The following is a 14,838-nucleotide window of genomic DNA, read 5'->3' on the forward strand; positions in this document are numbered from 1 at the left end:
ACAAAATCACGCATGGCAGGAAAGCCATTCCTTGTGCCATCAGAACCATCCAGAAGGAATACAATATCTTTTCTGTCACGTGAAGCTGAGAAAAGACAGTAGGACAAAAAAATGAAAACCTTTCACAAAGCTTGTGAGATTATCTTTCACTGGCACACTAATATTTTAACAACACTAGCCTGGCCTACTTCTGTTTTAGAAAGACCACAGCATGCTACCAACTGGTTTGAAATGCACAAAAAACCTATACACACATCACATTCATTTATTTGCTTTTCCTCACTGTAGCTAAAATTAATAACTTTTGGAGCAAGCAACAGGATGTGTCTGACAACGTACCAATTACGGTTGGTAATTCTGGGGTGACTTCAAAAACTGCAGCTTCCACAGAGGACTCAAGTTGCTGTTGCACTTTGGGTAGGTCAGTAAGTTCAGACACAGATAGAGCATAACTGGGCTCGCCAGTTATGGTCTGAAGTTCTCTGGGGTCAGAGCCTCGGGTTCCAATTGCAATGGTCAAGACACCCAGCTGTTTGAGAGCAGAGGCTGGTTCATCAATACTGTCAAATGATCTTCCACCAGTGATCAATATTAGGACCTGCGGAACTCCTGAGGGCCGCCTGCTTCCGGCAGAGGCCGTGAAGACGTTATCCCTCAAGTACCGGAGAGCTGCTCCAGTGTTGAGGGGTCGTCCGCCTTTGTGCCTCAAACCTCTGACACTGTCAAGGACCTCTCTTTTTGTGGTGTACGTGTTCAGATAGAACTGGACGGCTGGATCGCTGCTGTACTGAACAACCGACACACGGTCTTTGCCATCATCCACACTGAGTGTGTCTACTTGTTTTTGGACAAAGTCTCTCATAGCTGGGAATCCACTTCTAGTAGCATCAGATCCATCCAGCAAAAACACCACATCCCTTCCTGCTGGCTGTCTGACCACTAAGAGACATGAGATTTACCATATGTTTAACTTGGTCAATCAAATATTTTGCAGCTAAAAAGCACCATGGTAAAAGTGACCTCTTTCTTTACAACCACAACTATTTTATAAAAAAAACAAAAAACAAAAACGAAAACAGAACAAAAAAAAAAAGGAAAAACAATCCACTGGCTGATTAAACACAGCAAAACCAAATGATTTCTTTTCACACTGTTTCCTACAATGATACTGGACTTTGAAGATGGGTCATGTTCTTACCAGTTACTGTTGGGGTCAAAGGTGTGACCCTCATTGGCACTGTGCTCATTACAGAAGAGAGCTGTTCTTGAACATTGGGAAGGTCAGTGAACTCAGACACAGATACAGCATGACTGGGCTCGCCAGTTATGGTCTGAAGTTCTCTGGGGTCAGAGCCTCGGGTTCCAATTGCAATGGTCAAGACACCCAGCTGTTTGAGAGCAGAGGCTGGTTCATCAATACTGTCAAATGATCTTCCACCAGTGATCAATATTAGGACCTGCGGAACTCCTGATGGCCGCCTGCTTCCGGCAGAGGCCGTGAAGACGTTATCCCTCAAGTACCGGAGAGCTGCTCCAGTGTTGAGGGGTCGTCCGCCTTTGTGCCTCAAACCTCTGACACTGTCAAGGACCTCTCTTTTTGTGGTGTACGTGTTCAGATAGAACTGGACGGCTGGATCGCTGCTGTACTGAACAACCGACACACGGTCTTTGCCATCATCCACACTGAGTGTGTCTACTTGTTTTTGGACAAAGTCTCTCATAGCTGGGAATCCACTTCTAGTAGCATCAGATCCATCCAGCAAAAACACCACATCCCTTCCTGCTGGCTGTCTGACCACTAAGAGACATGAGATTTACCATATGTTTAACTTGGTCAATCAAATATTTTGCAGCTAAAGAGAAACATCTTGAAATTGAACTCTTTCTTCGCAAGCACAACTTTTTTTAAAAAAAAACACAATCCACTAGCTAACTGAACACAGCAAATCACTTTTGGTTTCTTTTCACACTGTTTCCTACCATGATACTGGAGATTACAAAGGAGTCACGTTCTTACCGGTCACTGTTGGTGTCATGGGCGTGGCCCTCACTATCACTTTGCTCATTACAGAAGAGAGCTGTTCTTGGACACTGGGAAGGTCAGTGAACTCGGACACTGACAGAGCATAACTGGGCTCATATGATATTTTCTGCAGCTCTCTAGCATCTGAGGTCCTAGTTCCAATGCCAATCACATAAATGCCCTGCTGTTTGAGAGCTGAGGCTGGGCTATCTACATTGTCAAAAGACCTTCCCCCAGTTAGTAAGATCAATATCTGTGGGACACCCTGCAGGCGTCTACTTCCAGAGGAGTTTGTAAAGACGTTGTCTCTGACGTATTGGAGAGCTGCCCCAGTGTTTAGGGGTCTTCCTCCTCTGTGTCTAAGCCCTCTGACCGAGTCCACCACATCCTCCCTTGTGGTATATGTGTTCAGATAGAAATGGACCTCTGGTTCTCTGCTGTACTGGACCACAGAGACATGGTCTTTGTTTTCTCCCACATTGATTTTCTCCACCATTCTCTCTACAAAATCACGCATGGCAGGAAAGCCATTCCTTGTGCCATCAGAACCATCCAGAAGGAATACAATATCTTTTCTGTCACGTGAAGCTGAGAAAAGACAGTAGGACAAAAAAATGAAAACCTTTCACAAAGCTTGTGAGATTATCTTTCACTGGCACACTAATATTTTAACAACACTAGCCTGGCCTACTTCTGTTTTAGAAAGACCACAGCATGCTACCAACTGCTTTGAAATGCACAAAAAACCTATACACACATCACATTCATTTATTTGCTTTTCCTCACTGTAGCTAAAATTAATAACTTTTGGAGCAAGCAACAGGATGTGTCTGACAACGTACCAATTACGGTTGGTAATTCTGGGGTGACTTCAAAAACTGCAGCTTCCACAGAGGACTCAAGTTGCTGTTGCACTTTGGGTAGGTCAGTAAGTTCAGACACAGATAGAGCATAACTGGGCTCGCCAGTTATGGTCTGAAGTTCTCTGGGGTCAGAGCCTCGGGTTCCAATTGCAATGGTCAAGACACCCAGCTGTTTGAGAGCAGAGGCTGGTTCATCAATACTGTCAAATGATCTTCCACCAGTGATCAATATTAGGACCTGCGGAACTCCTGAGGGCCGCCTGCTTCCGGCAGAGGCCGTGAAGACGTTATCCCTCAAGTACCGGAGAGCTGCTCCAGTGTTGAGGGGTCGTCCGCCTTTGTGCCTCAAACCTCTGACACTGTCAAGGACCTCTCTTTTTGTGGTGTACGTGTTCAGATAGAACTGGACGGCTGGATCGCTGCTGTACTGAACAACCGACACATGGTCTTTGCCATCATCCACACTGAGTGTGTCTACTTGTTTTTGGACAAAGTCTCTCATAGCTGGGAATCCACTTCTAGTAGCATCAGATCCATCCAGCAAAAACACCACATCCCTTCCTGCTGGCTGTCTGACCACTAAGAGACATGAGATTTACCATATGTTTAACTTGGTCAATCAAATATTTTGCAGCTAAAAAGCACCATGGTAAAAGTGAACTCTTTCTTTACAACCACAACTATTTTATAAAAAAAACAAAAAACAAAAACGAAAACAGAACAAAAAAAAAAGGAAAAACAATCCACTGGCTGATTAAACACAGCAAAACCAAATGATTTCTTTTCACACTGTTTCCTACAATGGTACTGGACTTTGAAGATGGGTCATGTTCTTACCAGTTACTGTTGGGGTCAAAGGTGTGACCCTCATTGGCACTGTGCTCATTACAGAAGAGAGCTGTTCTTGAACATTGGGAAGGTCAGTGAACTCAGACACAGATACAGCATGACTGGGCTCGCCAGTTATGGTCTGAAGTTCTCTGGGGTCAGAGCCTCGGGTTCCAATTGCAATGGTCAAGACACCCAGCTGTTTGAGAGCAGAGGCTGGTTCATCAATACTGTCAAATGATCTTCCACCAGTGATCAATATTAGGACCTGCGGAACTCCTGATGGCCGCCTGCTTCCGGCAGAGGCCGTGAAGACGTTATCCCTCAAGTACCGGAGAGCTGCTCCAGTGTTGAGGGGTCGTCCGCCTTTGTGCCTCAAACCTCTGACACTGTCAAGGACCTCTCTTTTTGTGGTGTACGTGTTCAGATAGAACTGGACGGCTGGATCGCTGCTGTACTGAACAACCGACACACGGTCTTTGCCATCATCCACACTGAGTGTGTCTACTTGTTTTTGGACAAAGTCTCTCATAGCTGGGAATCCACTTCTAGTAGCATCAGATCCATCCAGCAAAAACACCACATCCCTTCCTGCTGGCTGTCTGACCACTAAGAGACATGAGATTTACCATATGTTTAACTTGGTCAATCAAATATTTTGCAGCTAAAAAGCACCATGGTAAAAGTGAACTCTTTCTTTACAACCACAACTATTTTATAAAAAAAACAAAAAACAAAAACGAAAACAGAACAAAAAAAAAAGGAAAAACAATCCACTGGCTGATTAAACACAGCAAAACCAAATGATTTCTTTTCACACTGTTTCCTACAATGATACTGGACTTTGAAGATGGGTCATGTTCTTACCAGTTACTGTTGGGGTCAAAGGTGTGACCCTCATTGGCACTGTGCTCATTACAGAAGAGAGCTGTTCTTGAACATTGGGAAGGTCAGTGAACTCAGACACAGATACAGCATGACTGGGCTCGCCAGTTATGGTCTGAAGTTCTCTGGGGTCAGAGCCTCGGGTTCCAATTGCAATGGTCAAGACACCCAGCTGTTTGAGAGCAGAGGCTGGTTCATCAATACTGTCAAATGATCTTCCACCAGTGATCAATATTAGGACCTGCGGAACTCCTGATGGCCGCCTGCTTCCGGCAGAGGCCGTGAAGACGTTATCCCTCAAGTACCGGAGAGCTGCTCCAGTGTTGAGGGGTCGTCCACCTTTGTGCCTCAAACCTCTGACACTGTCAAGGACCTCTCTTTTTGTGGTGTACGTGTTCAGATAGAACTGGACGGCTGGATCGCTGCTGTACTGAACAACCGACACACGGTCTTTGCCATCATCCACACTGAGTGTGTCTACTTGTTTTTGGACAAAGTCTCTCATAGCTGGGAATCCACTTCTAGTAGCATCAGATCCATCCAGCAAAAACACCACATCCCTTCCTGCTGGCTGTCTGACCACTAAGAGACATGAGATTTACCATATGTTTAACTTGGTCAATCAAATATTTTGCAGCTAAAAAGCACCATGGTAAAAGTGAACTCTTTCTTTACAACCACAACTATTTTATAAAAAAAAACAAAAAACAAAAACGAAAACAGAACAAAAAAAAAGGAAAAACAATCCACTGGCTGATTAAACACAGCAAAACCAAATGATTTCTTTTCACACTGTTTCCTACAATGATACTGGACTTTGAAGATGGGTCATGTTCTTACCAGTTACTGTTGGGGTCAAAGGTGTGACCCTCATTGGCACTGTGCTCATTACAGAAGAGAGCTGTTCTTGAACATTGGGAAGGTCAGTGAACTCAGACACAGATACAGCATGACTGGGCTCGCCAGTTATGGTCTGAAGTTCTCTGGGGTCAGAGCCTCGGGTTCCAATTGCAATGGTCAAGACACCCAGCTGTTTGAGAGCAGAGGCTGGTTCATCAATACTGTCAAATGATCTTCCACCAGTGATCAAGATTAGGACCTGCGGAACTCCTGATGGCCGCCTGCTTCCGGCAGAGGCCGTGAAGACGTTATCCCTCAAGTACCGGAGAGCTGCTCCAGTGTTGAGGGGTCGTCCGCCTTTGTGCCTCAAACCTCTGACACTGTCAAGGACCTCTCTTTTTGTGGTGTACGTGTTCAGATAGAACTGGACGGCTGGATCGCTGCTGTACTGAACAACCGACACACGGTCTTTGCCATCATCCACACTGAGTGTGTCTACTTGTTTTTGGACAAAGTCTCTCATAGCTGGGAATCCACTTCTAGTAGCATCAGATCCATCCAACAAAAACACCACATCCCTTCCTGCTGGCTGTCTGACCACTAAGAGACATGAGATTTACCATATGTTTAACTTGGTCAATCAAATATTTTGCATCTAAAGAGAAACATCTTGAAATTGAACTCTTTCTTCGCAAGCACAACTATTTAAAAAAAAAAAAAGACAATCCACTAGCTAACTGAACACAGCAAATCACATTTGGTTTCTTTTCACACTGTTTCCTACCATGATACTGGAGATTACAAAGGAGTCACGTTCTTACCGGTCACTGTTGGTGTCATGGGCGTGGCCCTCACTATCACTTTGCTCATTACAGAAGAGAGCTGTTCTTGGACACTGGGAAGGTCAGTGAACTCGGACACTGACAGAGCATAACTGGGCTCATATGATATTTTCTGCAGCTCTCTAGCATCTGAGGTCCTAGTTCCAATGCCAATCACATAAATGCCCTGCTGTTTGAGAGCTGAGGCTGGGCTATCTACATTGTCAAAAGACCTTCCCCCAGTTAGTAAGATCAATATCTGTGGGACACCCTGCAGGCGTCTACTTCCAGAGGAGTTTGTAAAGACGTTGTCTCTGACGTATTGGAGAGCTGCCCCAGTGTTTAGGGGTCTTCCTCCTCTGTTTCTAAGCCCTCTGACCGAGTCCACCACATCCTCCCTTGTGGTATATGTGTTCAGATAGAAATGGACCTCTGGTTCTCTGCTGTACTGGACCACAGAGACATGGTCTTTGTTTTCTCCCACATTGATTTTCTCCACCATTCTCTCTACAAAATCACGCATGGCAGGAAAGCCATTCCTTGTGCCATCAGAACCATCCAGAAGGAATACAATATCTTTTCTGTCACGTGAAGCTGAGAAAAGACAGTAGGACAAAAAAATGAAAACCTTTCACAAAGCTTGTGAGATTATCTTTCACTGGCACACTAATATTTTAACAACACTAGCCTGGCCTACTTCTGTTTTAGAAAGACCACAGCATGCTACCAACTGGTTTGAAATGCACAAAAAACCTATACACACATCACATTCATTTATTTGCTTTTCCTCACTGTAGCTAAAATTAATAACTTTTGGAGCAAGCAACAGGATGTGTCTGACAACGTACCAATTACGGTTGGTAATTCTGGGGTGACTTCAAAAACTGCAGCTTCCACAGAGGACTCAAGTTGCTGTTGCACTTTGGGTAGGTCAGTAAGTTCAGACACAGATAGAGCATAACTGGGCTCGCCAGTTATGGTCTGAAGTTCTCTGGGGTCAGAGCCTCGGGTTCCAATTGCAATGGTCAAGACACCCAGCTGTTTGAGAGCAGAGGCTGGTTCATCAATACTGTCAAATGATCTTCCACCAGTGATCAATATTAGGACCTGCGGAACTCCTGATGGCCGCCTGCTTCCGGCAGAGGCCGTGAAGACGTTATCCCTCAAGTACCGGAGAGCTGCTCCAGTGTTGAGGGGTCGTCCGCCTTTGTGCCTCAAACCTCTGACACTGTCAAGGACCTCTCTTTTTGTGGTGTACGTGTTCAGATAGAACTGGACGGCTGGATCGCTGCTGTACTGAACAACCGACACACGGTCTTTGCCATCATCCACACTGAGTGTGTCTACTTGTTTTTGGACAAAGTCTCTCATAGCTGGGAATCCACTTCTAGTAGCATCAGATCCATCCAGCAAAAACACCACATCCCTTCCTGCTGGCTGTCTGACCACTAAGAGACATGAGATTTACCATATGTTTAACTTGGTCAATCAAATATTTTGCATCTAAAGAGAAACATCTTGAAATTGAACTCTTTCTTCGCAAGCACAACTATTTTATAAAAAAAACAAAAAACAAAAACGAAAACAGAACAAAAAAAAAAGGAAAAACAATCCACTGGCTGATTAAACACAGCAAAACCAAATGATTTCTTTTCACACTGTTTCCTACAATGATACTGGACTTTGAAGATGGGTCATGTTCTTACCAGTTACTGTTGGGGTCAAAGGTGTGACCCTCATTGGCACTGTGCTCATTACAGAAGAGAGCTGTTCTTGAACATTGGGAAGGTCAGTGAACTCAGACACAGATAGAGCATAACTGGGCTCGCCAGTTATGGTCTGAAGTTCTCTGGGGTCAGAGCCTCGGGTTCCAATTGCAATGGTCAAGACACCCAGCTGTTTGAGAGCAGAGGCTGGTTCATCAATACTGTCAAATGATCTTCCACCAGTGATCAATATTAGGACCTGCGGAACTCCTGAGGGCCGCCTGCTTCCGGCAGAGGCCGTGAAGACGTTATCCCTCAAGTACCGGAGAGCTGCTCCAGTGTTGAGGGGTCGTCCGCCTTTGTGCCTCAAACCTCTGACACTGTCAAGGACCTCTCTTTTTGTGGTGTACGTGTTCAGATAGAACTGCACGGCTGGATCGCTGCTGTACTGAACAACCGACACACGGTCTTTGCCATCATCCACACTGAGTGTGTCTACTTGTTTTTGGACAAAGTCTCTCATAGCTGGGAATCCACTTCTAGTAGCATCAGATCCATCCAGCAAAAACACCACATCCCTTCCTGCTGGCTGTCTGACCACTAAGGGATATAAAGTTTTCAACATGTTTATCTTGGCCTGTCAAATGTTCTTCAACATAAAGCCATTTATTCAACTCACACTCATTGTTTTCTTTTTTCTTCTTTAATTAGAAATACAGTTGCTGATTAATTTTTACTCACCTCTAATTCACTTGAATAAAAACTACATATTAAAATTAACGTATTAAATTTGACAACTCATTTAAATTCTTACCTCCCATTGTTTCCCCTTCAACTGCCATTTTAGTAAAGTGACTCTTCAAACTTTCCTGAATTCGAGGCAGATTTACAAAGTCTGGGACTGAGTATTTGAAATTTGGGTTTGATGAAATCATTTCCATCTCAGCTGAATTGGACATTCTTGATCCAATTGCAAATGTAGTGACACCTGCTGTTTTAAGCATACTTGCTGGTCCTCTTGGAGAATCTCTTGATCTTCCACCAGCCAATACAATAAGTATTTGTTTGACTCCTTCATCTTGTCGACTTCCAGCATTTGGAACAAAGACATTATCCTTCACAAATTGCAGTCCTGCCCCAATATACTGTGGCCTTCCACCTTTGGGTTTAAGACTTGTAATGTGCTTTAGGACATCAGCTTTTGTTTTGTAAGTATCCAGATTAAAGTTAAGTTCAGCATTGTTGCTATACTGCACAACTGCAACTTTATCTTTTCTTTGGTCCAGGTCAAAGCTCGCAACCATTTTGGCAACAAATTCACGTATGGCACTGAAACTCATCCTGACATCATCAGATCCATCAATGAGAAATACAATATTTCGTTTTATGCTGGATCTTGAACCTAAAAAAATTCAAAATCATGTAAATTTCTAAATGTTGTTTCTAACCAATTCAACAGTCATCAAATTACTGTTGAAGACACTTCAGCATGAGGTTTACAAGGTTTGTATTTAAATAATATTAAATGAGATATTTGTTTAATCAAACTTCATATCATCAAATGTTATTTTCACTTACCCACATGAGGTGTGATAGTACTTTTGAGAGAGGATATGACAGACAGCAACTGCTCTCTCACATGAGGAAAGTCAGAAGTATTCTTTATAAAATACATTGCTGTAGGAGCTAATTGTTCCATCTCAAACCTATCAGCATTATTCACACCAATGCCAAAAAGAACAATTCCCACATTTCGGAGCCTTTCTAATGGACCTAAGATTTCATCATTTGAATTTCTTCCACTGAAGAGTATCAGTATCTGTGGGACTGCATGCAGTGCTCTGCTTCCAGATGAAGCAGTGAAGACATTATTTTTCACATAATCAAGGGCTACACCAATGTTCACAGTGGACCCTCCTTTCAGTTTCATGTTGTCCAAATGATTAATGATATCATCTTTCATTAAGTATTTGTTTAGAAGAAACTCAGTTGTGGGCTCTGTGCTGTACTGGATTAAAGCAACTTGTGCTTTTCTTGGCCCAATTTCTATTTGCTTGACAAACTCTCTGACAAATTCCAAAGCTTGTTGTTCACTTGGTTGCATATCATCAGATCCATCAAGAAGAAAAACAATATCAGCACTCTGGAATCCTGTTTCTGCTGTCACAGATGTATCTGAAATGGGTTATGAAATATTTTACAACATTTACCTCTTACATATAACCTAAACGATAATCATGATATGCAATCATGTCCAGAAGGAAGCTATTATAAATTGTTGTTACTCTTACCAATAGTTGAAAATTCAGTTGTTTCTTTAGTGCCCCTCAACATGGCTTCCACTGATGGATCTAAGCTTTGTAGATTATTATAGTTTGTGACATAAAAATAATGTGCTGGTGTATAGGAGATAGTTTGCATTTCCAAAGTATCAGCATTCTCCGTTCCAATACTAAAGGTTTTGATGCCATTGTCTTTGAGTGATTGTGCTGGTCCTCTGACATCATCTCCAGATCTTCCACCACTAAAAACATACAGATACTGAGGGACCAAGTCTGCACGTCTGCCTCCAACTGAAGCAGAAAAGACGTTGTCTCTGACAAACTCCAGTGCTTTTCCAATGTTCAGTGGTCTTCCAAATTTATGTCTCATTGTTCTTATGGAATTGAGCACATCATTCTTGGAAGAATAAGAATTCAAGTAAAAATTAACAGTGGCATCACGACTGTACTGAACAACAGCCACTTGGTCTCTATCATTGCCCAAATTTAAACTTTCCACAGTTTTTTCAATAAAGCTTCGTATTTCTTCAAAACCATTCAGTGAGTCATATGATCCATCAATGAGAAACACTACATCATTTTTCTTAGAATCTGCAAAAAAAAAAAAAATGTAAACAGAATGTGACAATGACGGTTTCTGAAAATCCTCCAAACTCTCTTCTTTACTAGATAATGAAAACATTGATTCTTACCGAGACCTGCTGTGGGAGCAATTTGTTCTACATGGTGCAAAGCCTCTCTTATCAATGCCAACACATCTTCCTGAACACTAGGAAGTTGTCCATATTCAGCAACTGGGAGCGCGTACTTGGGTTCATGAGCTATTGTCTGTAGCTCTAGAGTGTCAGCATCAGATGTCCCAATTACAACTGAAATGGCACCAATTTGCTTCATCATTCTGGCTGGGGTTCTTATGTCATCTGCAGATCGTCCACCAATCAGTAGTATGAGTATCTGTGGAATTCCCTCCTGACGTCTACTACCAGACATAGGGGTATATACATGTTCCTTCAAGTACTGGAGAGCAGCTCCAATGTTGTGAGGATAACCCCCTTTGTGTTTCAGACCATTTACTGCTTTAAGAATATCATTCTTTGTTGAATAACGACTCAAGTTAAAATTAATCTCTGCAGTGTCACTGTACTGGACCACAGCCATGCGATCTTTGTTTATATCGACGTTTAGATGCTTTGTTATCCTCTTTACAAAGTCAATAATATCTGGGAATTTTTGCTGAGAATCATCAGAACCATCAAGCAAAAAAACAATGTCTCTTCCGTTGGGATCTGTAATCAAGAGGAATTTGAACAAACTGGTTGATGATGACATTGAAAAATAAAATTGTTCTTGTAAATATGCATTTATCCTGCATACACAGCTTGTGCTTCAATTACAACTAATCAAGCAAAGGATTCTGTCAAGCAAAAGATTTGAGTGTGAAGGAGTTCATCATCTATCGTTCACCGAAAATAAGGGATTTCATGTCTGCAACAATCTGACAATCCATTAAGTCGCGCGCCCAGTGTAAGAGCTAACCATTACAACCTTACCGTGCGATGGTGGTTTGATGGCAGGGTTTTTAATCTCCTTCATGGTAGAAATGATTAGTTGTTCAATATCTGATAGATTATTGATATCTGCTGCATGGAAAGCACGGTCTGATTTTTGTGCAATAGACTGAATCTCAAGGGTGTCTGCATGATCTATTCCAACCACAAAAGTTGTTACACCCATTTCATTCAAGTTTTCAGCAGCATTTCTGACATCATCACTGGAACGTCCACCAATTAAAAGAATCAAAATCTGGGGGACACCTTGCTGGTGCCTACTTCCAGAGGAAGCTGTTAAAACATTATCCTTGACATACTGCAGGGCTGCACCAGTATTGAGGGGTTCACCTCCTTTATGCCTCAACCTTCGCAAACTGTCAGCAACATCTTGCTTTGTGTTGTATGTATTTAGGAGAAAATCAACAGAAGGTTCTCTGCTGTACTGCACTACTGAAACACGATCTTTGTTTTTGTCCACACTGAGTGTCTCCATGATTCTTCCAACAAAGCCAAGAACAGCATTGAAGGTTTTCTGCATTTTATCAGAGGAATCCAGTAAAAACACAATATCACGTTGAATGGGTTCATTTTGACCTGCAGGATCTTGACAGAAATGATGATGCTAAGTTAGAGTTAAGCATTATAAGACAGATAGACCATGAAAACATCAATAAAAAGCCTTACCTAAAGGACTTTGTGATTTTTGTCTTGGCTGCTGCCGAGGAACCCTTTTTAGAAGTGACACAAGTTGATCATTCATTCTCTCAATATCATCAAATTGAGTTATGGAGAAGGCATAGGAAGGGTCATGTGCAATCATTTGGAGCTCAAGTATGTTTGCATTACTGGTACCCACACAGACTGGAACAATTTTTTCCTGTTTTAGAGCAGCAGCAGCACTTGCAACATCATCTTGAGATCTTCCATCGCTCAGCAGAATCAATATCTGAGGGACACCTTGTTGATGCCGACTACCCGAGGACTCGGCAAAAGCATTTTTTCTTACATAGTCAAGAGCTACCCCAGTGTTGAGGGATATGCCTCCTTTGTGGTTCAAACGTTGGATTGCACCGAGAACATCTTGTTTTGCCATGTAGGTGTTCAAATTGAAATGTGTCTGTGGATCTCCGCTATACTGAACCACAGAAATACGATCTCTGTTCTCATCAACTGTGAGTGTTTCTACCATTTGTTCCACAAAACTCCTTATTGCTGGGAACTCACTTTGTGTATTATCCGATCCATCCAAAAGGAATACTATGTCTCTTTGAGGAGATTCTAATTCAGAGAAAGAATATGAAAACCTCGTTTAGCAGTCAAACATAAACATAAGCCAAAATGTACTGTAGTGCAATAATTAGCCATTATGTTGTTGGCAAATATACTAAAACTGGTAATGAAATTCAAAGAATTATTGTTTTAAACGATGTGTTAGATGCAACAATTTGTAGGAAAACTGGCTAACAAAGAAAGATATTGAGAAATTACAAGCTAAGTAGCATATTCATCTTTCACGCATGAAAGATAGATTAAAGCCAAACAAGTTCTTTTGTTCAAAAGAACATATTTTCAGTCAATGATGTGATTATCACTGGCTCAAGGGAGAGCTTAAGAAAAGAAAGAAAAGCTCTCTGGAGTACAAGAAAAAAAAAGGATGGCAGCCAACCAAGAAGCAAGTAACACGTAAGATGTGTCTGGCCAGTGAAGAGAATTTAACAAATGTGAAACTGAATCAATGACATTCTTCAGAAAATAATTCAGTTTCATCACATTTGAAATTAAGAAAGACCAAATGAGCAAGAACAGAAACAGCGAGTCAGTTTAAATTTAAATTATATATTACATTTGTTTCTTACCTACAACAGTAGCAGGCTTAGCTGATATTTCTGTCTGGACAAATGCTACTAAATCTGGCTGAATGGACAAAATTTCAGCAAAGAAAGGCAAGTTGAAAACATATCTGGAGGAGAAGGCAATTTTTTGAAGTTCCTCTTGTCCAGCATTTTTCATTCCAATTGCAAAAGACATAACACCGATTTGCTTTAGTCCAAATGCAGCTCTGGAAACATCATCTTTGGATTTTCCCCCAGTGAGCAAAAAAAGAATCTGAGGAACTCCCTCCAGGTGTCTACTCCCAGATGAAGTTGTGAAAACATGGTCTTGCACAAACTGTAAAGCAGCTCCAGTATTGCGAGATTTCCCTCCTTTATGTCGAAGACTTCTTACAGCATAGATAATAGCTTTTTTGGATCTGTGAGTTATTAGGTTGAAGTAAATTGAGGCATCATCACTATACAGTATAACGCCCACTCGAACCTTATCTTCGCCAACGTCCAACTCTTCAACCATTCTTCTGACGAACTCTCGAATAGCTGGGAGACCATTTCTGGAGTCATCTGACCCATCAAGGAGAAACACTATGTCCCTCCGTGTGTCAACTAGATGATACAAGGATGGATAGAAGATTTGCGAATTACGCATTTGAGATGTTCTAACAGTCATGCATATTTATTAGCATGAGCAAGTCAAGCTCAGTGAAAAAACTGAGCTGTAAAGATGTGAGCTATTGCTCTGAAAAGTGGGAAGAAAAACATCTTTTTACCAAAAAAGATGTATAAGACATTTGAATGACTGATCTTCCAAGTGACTTCAAAGTAGTAAGTGAAATGGACACTTGGAAAGAAAAGATAAAACCGAAAAACACACCAAAATTTATTTCTTTTTCAGCTAGAATAGGCTTTTTAGTGAGAACAATCATGAAATTTACACAATAGAAATGGCTTAAATAATGGGGTGAATAATTACCAAAATCACCAAATAAAATCTTATCAATCATTCGAGTTTAGGGATATGTTAGTTTTATGAGAAAATGCAACTGTGCTAAGGAGTAAAACTTGTCCTGATGAAATAATATTAGCTTATACACTGACATGACAGCTTTGTCTTGAGTGTCTTTGTGTCTGTTCAGTGAAATAATAAGTTGTGACTGGACTGAGGGTAATTCAGAAACCTTATATGTGAAACTAGGTTTGAGCGCAAT

At 41.8% G+C, this 14,838-nt stretch overlaps 1 protein-coding gene across 5 annotated transcripts in view; it reads right to left on the bottom strand.

The window, feature by feature from the left end:
• LOC113008249 (collagen alpha-3(VI) chain) overlaps positions 1 to 14,838 on the bottom strand; it is a 108,185-nt gene that overhangs the window by 77,261 nt on the left and 16,086 nt on the right. The gene's annotated exons all lie outside the window — the stretch shown is intronic.

Source organism: Astatotilapia calliptera, chromosome 16 (genome assembly GCF_964374335.1).
Source record: "Astatotilapia calliptera chromosome 16, fAstCal68.1, whole genome shotgun sequence".
NCBI classification, from domain to species: Eukaryota; Metazoa; Chordata; class Actinopteri; order Cichliformes; family Cichlidae; genus Astatotilapia; species Astatotilapia calliptera.